General features: G+C 38.6%; 1 long non-coding RNA gene across 1 annotated transcript in view; it reads right to left on the reverse strand.

Annotated features, from left to right (window-relative positions):
- Window positions 1-11,295, reverse strand: part of LOC306857639 — a 72,782-nt gene extending 61,487 nt beyond the window's left edge. The window contains exon 1 of the long non-coding RNA XR_013783126.1: window positions 10,854-11,295. This is a non-coding gene — a long non-coding RNA (uncharacterized lncRNA). The remainder of the gene's footprint in view (window positions 1-10,853) is intronic.
- Between the last annotated feature and the right edge of the window lie 1,456 nt (window positions 11,296-12,751).

A 12,751-nucleotide genomic window follows, 5' to 3' on the forward strand; every position in this document is an offset into this window, starting at 1 on the left:
GCTTCCTAAAGCCACCGTCGGGGGAACAGAACGGGGACGATGTTTTCTGAGCTTCTATACATACTGTAATGTTGTGACACATGCATGTGGAATAAATGTCTTTAGATTGGATGTCAAAAGAGCTGGAAGTGCAAGGCCAAACTATTACTTAAGGGAAAGTAACTTAAACTTGCTTGAGGTCGTTAAATGTCGCTAATTTACATTTATTCATTTAGCTGACGCTTTTATCCAAAGCGACTTACAATTGCTATATATGTCAGAGGTCGCACGCCTCTGGAGCAACTAGGGGTTAAGTGTCTTGCTCAGGGACACATTGGTGTCTCACAGTGGATTCGAACCCGGGTCTCTCACACCAAAGGCATGTGTCTTATCCACTGCGCCATCACCATGAATAATTAGCATATTCATGACATCACATAGTTGTCATGCTCAAATACTGTACTGTATTTTAAGTTGAATTCTCAATAAAACTTCCCCAGCTCAATTTTTTGATTTTTGTTTTTATTTTATTTTTGTCCTGTAGAAAGACCAACATAAATAGCAATGAAAGCCAAAATATTAAATGGAAGAAGTAAATTCATAGAAGTATATTTACTGAGTAATCCACTGTTTTGTAGTGGGGGGTCAAAATGGCAATTTCCACCCGAGATTTAGAGACAATTTCCAGTTTACTCACGGAGCCGCATTAAGATCTCCATATCTCTGGGTTTGAACAATTGAGGGCCTTTAAAATTAAGATAAGAAAAGTTAAGTTTGTTAAGGACCAGAATCTAAAAGGATATTAAGGTATCTTTAATACCTTTTGAGTTACAGGCATGCAAACTTGAGGCAAAAAACACAAGAAGTGCTTTTTGCCATTTTATATATATGACTGTGCTGTGAGGCAACTGGGTGACTGTGAGGCGGCCTAGTCACGGGTCAAAACACCGCTCTTCCGTTACGATCAAAACATCAAACAGGTTCTCCCCACTCAGTGACGCACCCACTGAGAAACCTGATGAAAGTGCTCTAGTTATTGGTGATTCTATTGTACGGAACGTGAAAATAGAGACACCAGCCACCATAGTGCAATATTTACCGGGAGCCAGAGCGCCTGACATCTTGGCAAATTTAAAAGTGCTGGCTAATGCTAAACATAAATTCAGTAAGATTGTTATCCACGTCGGTGCTAATGATGTTTGACTTCGCCAGTCGGAGATCACTAAAAATAATGTTAAAGAGGTTTGTGAACTTGCAAGTACGATGTCAGACACTGTAATATGCTCTGGTCCGCTCCCTGCTTACCGGAGTGATTCATAGCAGACTGCTGTCACTCAATGGCTGGATGTCTAAGTGGTGCCCGCAGAATAACATAGGTTTCATAGACAATTGGATGAGTTTTTGGGGCAGACCTGACCTGTTGAAAAGAGATGCTCTTCATCCCTCCTGGGGTGGTGCTGCTCTTCTCTCTAGAAATATGCCACATAGTCTTAGAGTTCGTACTTGACTAACTGGGGCCCAGGTCAGGAAGCAGACAGACTGGCTAAACTAAATGATAAAGCTTGGCTTATTGAATATCAGGTCCCTTTCTACTAAAGCGCTTTTTGTAAATGATATGATCACTGATTATAAACTAGATGTGCTCGGTTTAACAGAAACCTGGCTAAAACCAGTTGAATACATTATTTTAAACGAGTCTACCCCCCAAGATTACTGCTATAAAAATGAGCCGCGTCCTAAAGGCAAAGGGGGAGGTGTTGCTACAATTTGTAGCAATATTTTCAGTGTTTCACAGAAGACAGGCTTTAAGTGTAACTCGTTTGAAGTAATGGTGCTTCATATAACATCTAGAGAAACACGTGTTAGTGATAAATCCCCTGTGATGTTTGTGCTGGCTACTGTATACAGGCCACCAGGGCACCATACAGACTTTATTAAAGAATTTGGGGATTTTCTATCAGAGTGCTGGCTGCAGATAAAGTCTTAATTGTGGGTGATTTTAATATCAACGTTGACAATAAAAAGGATGCATTAGGATCAGCATTCATTGACATTCTGAACGGGGTTAGACAACATGTCAGGACCTACTCATTGTCGAAATCAAACTCTAGATTTAATACTGTCACATGGAATTGATGTTAATGGTGTTGAAACTTTGCAGCAAAGCGATGATATCTCAGATCATTATCTAGTCTTGTGTAAACTCCATATAGCTAAAGCTGTAAATTCAACTCCTTCTTACAAATATGGTAGAACCATCACTTCTACGCAAGAAAAACCACACCTTTAGCGAATAATCAGAATATTGAAAATTGCATGTAAACTTGAGTGAGGTTTGCTGGTGTCATGTAAACATCTTACTGCGATTAAGTCCTTACTCTAATTATTGGAAATAATGACATTGTTGGTGCACATGTAAACATAGTCAGTGACACAGACTGCAGCAGGTTTCACTTTAAAAGTAGCGCTGTTTTCTTTGAACTCTTAATGGTCATTTAGGACTTTTTAAACTCATTTAAGACTGTGTGTACGAGATCACTCACAAAAAAAACGTGCATTTTGACATAATTGTGTGAGAAATGAGTGAAAACGCCTCTGGAAATTTTATAAACCCTAGCCTATATCAAATAGTTACAAATAGGGAATTTATTATTATTATTATTATTATTATTATAACCTTTATTTTACCAGGAAAAGAAGCACATTGAGATTAAAAATCTCTTTTACAAGAGCGTCCTGGCCAAGATTAACAGTAACAGCTCACGTGGGTTAAATAACATCCATAATTACACACATACACACAATACAGAACTAGTCAAAACATCTACAGCCCAATGTTTCTTTTTGAATTGAGGAAAATGGCCTGAAATTGTTCCTATTTATTCATCTACAAATGAAAAAAAAACAGTAAGTTATATTACACACCACAAAATCTGCGACTGAAGCACAACTACAAGACCCAGTAGAGGAACCTGGATGAAACCTGATGTTTTCCTTTCATAACTTGTCTCTAAGAGTTAGTTTAAGCTGTGGAATATGATTGACCAAGCATTTTGTGTCTAAAATGTAAGTTACTTAATATTAACTAATCATTCTGAGCTGTACTGTTACAGTTGAAGTCGTGATCATGTGGAAAAGTCCAGAAGACACACAGAGAGAGAAAAGAAAAAAAACGCTGCATAGAAATAAAGCATTTAAACCCAAATTAAATTAATTTAATGCCTAATCTAAACTGATAAATATTGATAAATCTAAATATTTTTAATATCAATTATCTAAGTCTATTAGCTGTGTGAACACTGCAATACTCCCAACAGCAGCAGATGACAGTGAAAAATGTCTAAAGCTGCGGGGAGCAGTAAGCCTGCCGGTCAAACACGCTGAATAGTCTGCGTTTCAGGAGCAAGAGTAATGCTCTACTGTGCTTTATGGACTTTGTTATCCAGTTGGCTCGCCACAATGCAAATCCGTGCTTGAAACAAAAAACACCCTGGAGCCTTACAGAAGGAAGCCCTCGTGTCTTACATCTGACGCTGCATCACTAGCCTGAGCGTTCAATCACACGTGTATTTACTCTACACAGACCCTAAAGGAAGACGGCAAGCTGGCATCTGTGAGCCGCTTCTCCTAAACAGCAGTGAGATTAAATGGAGACTTCTCAACCGGTCTTCTGAGAAAAAAAAAAATCACCTTTTCAGATGACATCTCATCGATGTCTGAAACAGCTAAATTTGGTTTTAGAACAAACATCTGAGACAAAGGGGTAGTTCACCCAAACATAAGTTTGTTTCTGCATCAGATTTGGAGAAATATAGCACTTACTCAGCAAAGGATGATCTGCAGTGAATGGGTGCCGTCAGAATGAGAGTCCAAACAGCTGATAAAAACATCACAATAATCCACACCACTCGAGTCCATCAGTTAACATCTGGAGAAGACAAAAGCTGGAACAAATCCATCATTAAGATGTTTTTAACTAAAATACGAATGCATAATCCATAAGGCTTCCTCCAGTAAAAAGTGGTCTGTTCTGAATCAGGAGAGAAATCTGCACAGATCAAGCAGCGTTTACAAGCCAAAACAGCTGTAAACAAATATGTGGCTGGATTTTGATGTGAGACACAACAGGAGATGGACTTTTTCACTGGAGGAAACATTATACATTTAGTCATTTAGCAGAAACTTTTATCCAAACCGACTTATAAATGAAGACAATAGAAGCAATCAAAACCAACAAAAGAGCAATAATATGCAAGTGCTATGACAAATCTGAATTATAGACTCGTATTTTAGCCAGAACCAATGGTGTAAAGTAAAAAAACATCATAATAATGAATTTCTTCCTTACAAACATTCAGCTTTTGTCTTCTCCAGATGTTAACTGATGGACTGGAGTGGTGTGGATTATTGTGATGTTTTTATCAGCTGTTTGGACTCTCATGCTGACGGCACCCATTCACTGCAGAGCATCCATTGCTGAGACACTGATGCAGAGACACATAAGAAAAACTTTCTTTTTTTTATTTTTTTTTTAAATACCATTAACTACAAGCTGAATGTCAAACAAACCCTTTGGAGGAAAGAAACAATTTTCTGTTTTCACTAAAACATTCAAGTGTAGGTGGTTGTACTAGTTACATCACATTGAAGGTTTTCTTGGCTCACCGGCCTTCATCTATCTGGACCTTTATTTAGACTCTACCTGCTTCATGTTATGTTTGCGCAAACTAGTCCCTCATTGGTTATATAAGCCACCCAACGCTAGGAGAAAAATGCATGAAAATAAAAAGAAGCAAAGATTATGTAGATCTTACTTTTTAATTTGTTCCTGTAGGAACCATTTCTCAGCAGAATACTGTCAGATTACATTACATGCGAGTTGGAAATACCCTTTGAAAGAGTGTAAACAACATGATGCCTCTCCAATAGTTTGAAGCTCACCTGACATCCTAGAAGCAGATCGAGCTGGCTGACACACACAAACCCCTGCAGTCCAAAGCCTAATCCTATTAAAGCGGAACTAGGTATAACTGAGATCTAAAACCAACCCGCCCTCACAAAGCTGCTAACAAATGAAGAATAACGTTAAGAAACACCTCCAAAGCCTTCTGGACAAAAGGTTAAAACCAAAGATTTATAATAAAATGCAGTTGGAGCACTGCCTGTGGGATAAACAGCTGCATATCAGATGAGAAATACTGAGATTTGCTGCACTGAAAGTTTTAGCAGTTCGTACATTTTCATCATTACCATTCAAGCAAATGATGAAATATTGAACAATGATCTGCCTTCAAGGGACAAAATGTCTGAGAAAGTATATCAGAATGAATTCAAAAGACATTCACACACACACAAATTATATGTTAGTGCTGTCAAACGATTAATCGCATTCCAAAATAATCCTTGAGATCCTTTTTTTTTTTACCTTTCATTGAACTAAACCAATTGAAAATGGGGGGAAATATCATTATGAAATAAATGTTTCTCTCAAATACATGTTAGACACAATTATTGGCACCCCTAGAAATTCTTACGAGTAAAATATCTCTAAAGTATATTCCCATTCATATTCACAATTTTGAGCACTCCAGGGTGATTATGAACAGGAAATTATCCAGCTATGGCTTCCTGTTTCACAAAAATATAAATAGGAGGGAAAACAAAGCCCAGATTCCTTTAATCATCCATCACAATGAGAAAAAACAAAGAATATATTTCTGATGTGCGGCAAAAGATAATTGAGCTTCACAAATTAGTGAAGTGGCTTTAAGAAAAGAGCTAGAGCAGTGAAACTTCCCATTTCCACCATCAGGGCAATAATTAAGAATTTCCAATCAACAGAAAATGTTATGAAACTGCCTGAAAGAGGACGTGTGTCTATATCGTCCTAATGCACGGTGAGGAGGAGAGTTTGAGTGGCTAAAGACTCTCCAAGGACCACAGCTGGTGAATTACAGAAAAAGGTTTAGTTTCAGGGTCAGAAAACCTTTTAAAAAAAATTGTCAAAGTTTTCAAGAAAAATTCTCCTAGTTCATCCAAAAACAAACTCCAGCATATTCAGTTATCAGACACGACTGGAACTTCAGATGGGACTGGCTTCTATGGTCAGATGAAACTAAAAAACACTCAAGATGATGTTGTGGGCCTATATTTCTGCTGGAGGTCCTGGACATCTTGTTCAGACACATGGCATCATGGATTCTATCAAATACCAACAGATAAAAATCAATAAGTGACTGATTCTATTAGAAATCTTATAATGGGCCATGTTTGGATCTTCCAACCGTACAATAATCCAAACACAAACCTCAAAAACAACACAAAAATGGGTCACTGAGCACAAAACCAAGCATCTGCTGGCCATTCCAGTCCTCTGACCTGAACCCTGTAGAAAATGAGTGAGGTGAACTGAAGAGAAGAAGCTGTGAATCTGAAGGATCTGGAGTGATTCTGGATGAAGGAATGGTCTCTGATCTCTTGTCAGGTGTTCTCTAACCTCATCAGACATTATAGGAGAAAATATAGAGCTGTTAAACTGACAAATGGAGGTTTCAGAAAGTATTGAATAAAAGGGTGCCGTTAATTGTGGCCAATGTGTATTAGAGAAACACATTTATTTCATAATGATACTTCCCCCCCATTTTAAATTCTTATTATCCAATGAAAGGTTAGATTTTTGTGAATTTTTTAAATAAAAGACCAAAAGGATGAACAATGCAGATTAATTTTCACAGCCTTCTTTGATCATATTTACCAAGGGTCCCAACAATTCTGACCAAGTGTGTGTGTTTGTATACACACACACATATTATATATCAAGTCTGTCTAAACTGGTCAAATTAAATACAGTAATTTAATCTTTATTTGGTTGAACTTCAAAATGTCTTTGCAAGTATATTTGTGTAAATGTGTGTGATTGATTGCCACTGTGAGGTTCACATCTGCTTGCTGTTTCAGTATGACTGCTGAGCATAAACTAAAACACTGAGATATTACTGTAATCCAGAGGATTTAAGAGTATGATTACGATGTGACTGATGTAGATGAAGAAACGTATCACTGATACCTGCAAACACAAGAGAGTGGAAAAACACAGCTGACAAGAGAAAATTTTGGTGCGATGTTTAAATGGTGTCAAAATGTGCTGTGATCTACCGATGTCACGTGCTTATTCATTTTCTAACACAATGAGATGCAGAAAATTCAGATTGTACAAACTTGTTGCTTCTGCATGACCTCCTGCTCCAGGCGTTTTAGGAATAGAGCACTGCTGCCATCTTCTGGCTGTGTTTGGAACAGACACTGGCTGCTGAACACTAGAAAGACTCAGTAAAAATAAGGCCCAATGCACTAATGTACATTAATGTTAATATGAAGGAATTCTTTGTAATGATTGTTTACAGGAGTTTTATTTGTACTTAAAATTACACATTACATTTGTTTTTTTAGGGTTAGTGGAATTTTTTTGGAGATTTTTTTTTCCGTACAGTTTTTATTGCATTTGAAATTACGCAGCAATGAATATTTTAAATAGCATGATGCTACATCACATGGCATCGTTTGGTTGCATGTTTAACCCTTGCGTTGTGCTGAAAATCCTTGATTTAATCAATAATGACCGCCCAGTCTTTTGTAAATTCTCTCATTCTGCTACATTATGACCAAATATTACATTCAATCTTTGCATTCTTTCAGTTAGCGCAGGTTTTGTATTTATTTTGGTTGTAAGCCCTTATTGATATGATCTTATGCACCTCAGTTTTTGAGTGAAATAAAGCATTATTTGTGGATAATACTCTCAAATGTAATATGTGAATGTGAAGTGCATGAGCTCAGATCAGTGAGGTCACTATACAAAAACATACATGTAACAACAATAGTACTGATACAAATCATGTAGAATCTTTCAATTTAATCAATAATAAAATTCTAAAATTCTTCAGAGAGAGACCTTTTTAAAAATGTATTTTCTGAGTAAAAACATTGTCTAATATCATTTAAAATTGGACAATTATTCTAATAAAATATGTTTTACACTTTTTACTCAAGTCACAAACTGGTTTATCTTCCCCTTTCAATAAATATGAGTCTTGAATATCCAATTCAACATCTTGTGTATACAACCTATGCTAATTTAAAGAAAACAAATTGAAAAAAAGAGATTGAAGCCAATATTTGGAAGTAATATAGCATACTGAGAGATTTATAAGGTTTTTGTCAGACTGGGATATGTCAACAATTGTGGCTAATATTACTTCTGGTTCATCTGTCACAGCTATAGTAAAGTAATGTGCTGTTTCAAATACAGCCATACAAGACACAGTTGAGATAACAATGGTTTAGTGGCGCTGGCTGAAGAGGTTTAACTGGTTACTTGGTTTGAGTGGACACTCCAGGTCTCGTTCAAAGTAAGGGAAGCTCACAGGACTAAGAAATATGAAGCTTTTCAAAATATTTCAAAGAGTCCATGTGGAAAATATTAGCCAAACTATCAGACCGATTCATATTTGAAAAGACTCCAAACCCTGCGTAGAAACACAATCCATATTAGCCTATAAAACACTGCCCTAATGACCAGTATCAGTTACAAACAGTGCGAGTCATTACTTTCATTATAAGCCCACAGCACTGCCGCAGTCCTGATGTTTTGACCTCAGTGGAGACTTTTAGAACAATTAACTATTTTAATGATGTTCAGCATCTTCTGGGAGCATCAGTTCAAGAAAATCCTCACGATTAATAATTTTATGTGCACTAAAATAATGAGAGCAAATACTTCTCATCAGGATTGCATAAGCAATAATGAAAAGTGCATATAGCCAAGCAGAGCTACTGTACACAATAAACAAACTATATATTAGCAGTCAAATGTTCATTTATGACTATATAATGGATCAAATAAAACACTGTCATTGTCACATATTCACCACATTTCTGGCAGCAATATACCCATAAATCACACAATATATGCCCATTCAACTCCAATGAGGAGTGAAATAGAGAAAAAAATAAAACAGTGCAAGTGCTAGCAAACTACCAGCAGATGGAGACAAACAGACTGGTGGAGGATCGTCCTAAAATCCGAGATGCTCCTCACTGCAGAACACAAGATACAGGGGGAGAGGTTGGATCCAGATCCAACTGCCCCCACCTTACATACACCTAAACCCACCCATCTCCAGCCCCTGATCCCTAAACCCACCCATCTCCAGCCCCTGATCCCTAAACCCACCCATCTCCAGCCCCTGATCCCTAAACCCACCCATCTCCAGCCCCTGATCCCTAAACCTACCCATCTCCAGCCCCTGATCCCTAAACCCAACCATCTCCAGCCCCTGATCCCTAAACCCACCCATCTCCAGCCCCTGATCCCTAAACCCACCCATCTCCAGCCCCTGATCCCTAAACCCACCCATCTCCAGCCCCTGATCCCTAAACCCACCCATCTCCAGCCCCTGATCCCTAAACCCACCCATCTCCAGCCACTGATCCCTAAACCCACCCATCTCCAGCCACTGACCCCTAAACCCACCCATCTCCAGCCCCTAGATGTGGATCCAACCCCGCCCCCTGGATCTTTGTTCTGCAGTGAGGGGCTACTGTAAAATCCAGGACTATTGACTGCACCACTGAAAGAGACCAGCAGAGACCAACAGAACTCAATCAGGTTGATCTGCTGCCCTACACTTGAACTTTAATGCTTCTGGTCTCTCATCCAATCAGTTGTCCTGGTGAGACTGAAGGAACAGTTTCTCTGACTACACCAATCAAAGGATTGATGCACCTTCTGCCAGCCAATCAGTGGGTTGTATTTACTGTACAGATCAACAGACTGCTGAAGATGTAGATGTGCTTTCTGTATCAGTCCAGAAGTCCTTCTTCCAATTCAAGGGCAACTGTCCAGAATGGAAGTGGCCATTAAAGTTTCTGTATTTACTTATTTAAGTGGCAGTGGTTTTTGCATTGTTTACTGTCTTACAGAGAGACAAAAGTATCTTCTTTAACTTTCTTGAGGTACTAATATAAAAATGTTTATGCCTGACCCATAAAACTGAAACCTGATCTCAAATCCACTCAAATTCTCTACTTGAGAACAAAAAGTATACCAATAAAATGCTTTCCACCTTAAATTCCCTCACTTTTAAGGTACAAACATTTTTTTTATTATCCTGACTCAACTTGATAATAATAATGTCATCATCACTATCATCATCATCATCATTAAAAAAAAGTTTTGCATTTCTATCAAGTAAAATATATGCATTTTCTTTAGACATGCTAATCAAGTAAGCAGGAAAATACACTTCATATTGCATTTTGTCATACTATATGGGGTAAGTTGTCACAATGAAAGCTGCCATTTAACAGACTTTTAGATTCATTCAATATTGGGACAACATTTTGAAATAATTAAGAAACACAACATTAAAAATAATAATGACTGATTCAATCATCCAAGTTAACAAGAAAAGGTCTCAGCTCTAACAATTTTGTTCTTCAGAATAATTTTAATGAGTGAGTTGATCTAGAATAGATCTGCTATTGAAAACACACGTAATTAAACAAACTTAACTTAAGGAACCACACTATCCTCATCAGACAGGCTTTACTGGTCTAACAAATCTTACAGAAGACGATCATAAATCATATGCAGTGCAAACACCTCTATCATATACCACAGGTGGGGAAATAATAATGATCTGAGGGCAGTTTGCGCAGGTGCATCACATCAGTCCACTACAGCACACACAGGTTATTTCATCTGAGCCACTGAAGAATAAAGTCAAAGTGAGGCTTCAGTGTGACAGTCGGCAGTGTTTATAATACTGTAGCCTTTTTCTAGCATGTCTTTTAAGATGCAATAATGGTCTTACCTTGAGAGCAGCGATGTTCTCCAGTCTCCAGTCTCTTTAGACTCCAGTCTCGTTTAAAGTCCGAAGATAGTCCATAAACGTCCAATAGCGACACGACACGTCCTTCAGTAAAGCGTCCTATCTCTCTCCACCAAACATGAACTCTCCTATAGATATTAATCGATTAAAGGCACGTCTTCTTCATCCTCGCAGTAATGTTATTTATTCCTCCTCCTGCGCGCTGTAACGGAGCGCGTCTGACGCGTAAAACACTAAAGACAATCAACATACACTTCGACAAAGAAAAACATAGTCCTAGAAGTGAAAAGTCAGCAGGAATCCATGTCGCCTGATGATAATGATGATGAGAGAGCTCCGCTGCGTCCAAAGTGAGAAGTTCAAGCCTCTGAAAGTTCCCAAACTCAACAAGTGCCCTTCATTCCACAGGCGCGCACACGCGCTCAGAGCACCGCTGCTGCATCATGGGAGTTGTAGTTTGTCACAAACTTATTTATTATTATTATTCTTTTATATATGCTATATACCAGGGGTCGGCAAGTAAGTTTGGCATCGGGCCAAAAAAAAAAAATTCACCACTAGATGGTGGACCAGAACATAGTCAAAGGATAATTTAGGATATTAATTGATGAAAAATGTAACCAGAATTGCCTGTGACTGACTGTTCCAGTGTATTTTGTAACAGATAGTGAGCTGTTACTCTGTGTAAAATCCTGCGACAGTCATTAACAAAAAGCCACATTTGTGTGGCGGTGTCCGATCAGAGTATGTGAGCTCCGAGCATTTAATAATCACTGATATCAGAAACACCGCTGGAGTCTACAGTATTTCAGTATGTTTGAAATATCACAGTTCTATGGAAGCCCGTTGACTGGAAGGAAGAATTTAGGACAAGAATTTCAACAGGGATGACCGCAGGCTTGAGAATGCTGTCAAGCAAAGCCGATTCAAACACTTGTGAGAGCTTCAGAAGGAGTGGACTGAAGCTGGAGTCAGTGCATCAAGAGTCTCCACGCTCAGACGTCTTCAGGAAAAGAGCTACCAAGCCACTTCTGAACCAGAGACAACGTCAGAAGCGTCTTACCTGGGCTGTGGAGAAAAAGAACTGGACTGTTGCTCAGTGGTCCAAAGTCCTCTTTTCAGATGAAAGTAAATTCCCAGGTCCCAGAGTCTGGAGGAAGAGTGGAGAGGCACAGAATCCATGTTGCTTGAAGTCCAGTGTGAAGTTTCCACAGTCAGTGATGATTTGGGCTGCCATGACGTCTGCTGGTGTTGGTCCACTGTGTTTTCTGAAGTCCACAGTCAACGCAGCCATCTACCAGGAGATTTTAGAGCATTTCATGCTTCCTTCTGCTGACAAGCTTTATGGAGATGGTGATTTCATTTTCCAGCAGGACTTGGCACCTGCCCACACTGCCAAAGATACCAAAAGCTGGTTCAATGACCATGGTGTTACTGTGCTTGATTGGCCAGCAAACTCTCCTGACCTGAACCCCAGAGAGAATCTATGGTTTATTGTCAAGAGGAAGATGAGAGACACCAGACCCAACAATGCAGATGACCTGAAGGCTGCTATCAAAGCAGCCTGGGCTTCCATTACACCTGAGCAGTGCCACAGGCTGATTGCCTCCATGCCACGCCGCATTGATGCAGTAATTAAAGCAAAAGGAGGCCCAACCAAGTACTGAGTGCATAGAAATGAACATACTTTTCAGAAGCCTGACATTTCTGTATAAAATATCATTTTTTATTGATCTTATGTAATATTCTAATTTTCTGAGACCCTGAATTTTGGGTTTTCATTATCTGTAAGCCATAATCATCAAAATTTCGAGAAATAAAGGCTTGAAATATTTCACTCTATGTGTAATGAATCTATATAATATATGGGTTTCACTTTC

Source organism: Barbus barbus (assembly GCF_936440315.1).
Source record: "Barbus barbus genome assembly, chromosome: 38".
In the NCBI taxonomy this organism is placed as follows: Eukaryota; Metazoa; Chordata; class Actinopteri; order Cypriniformes; family Cyprinidae; genus Barbus; species Barbus barbus.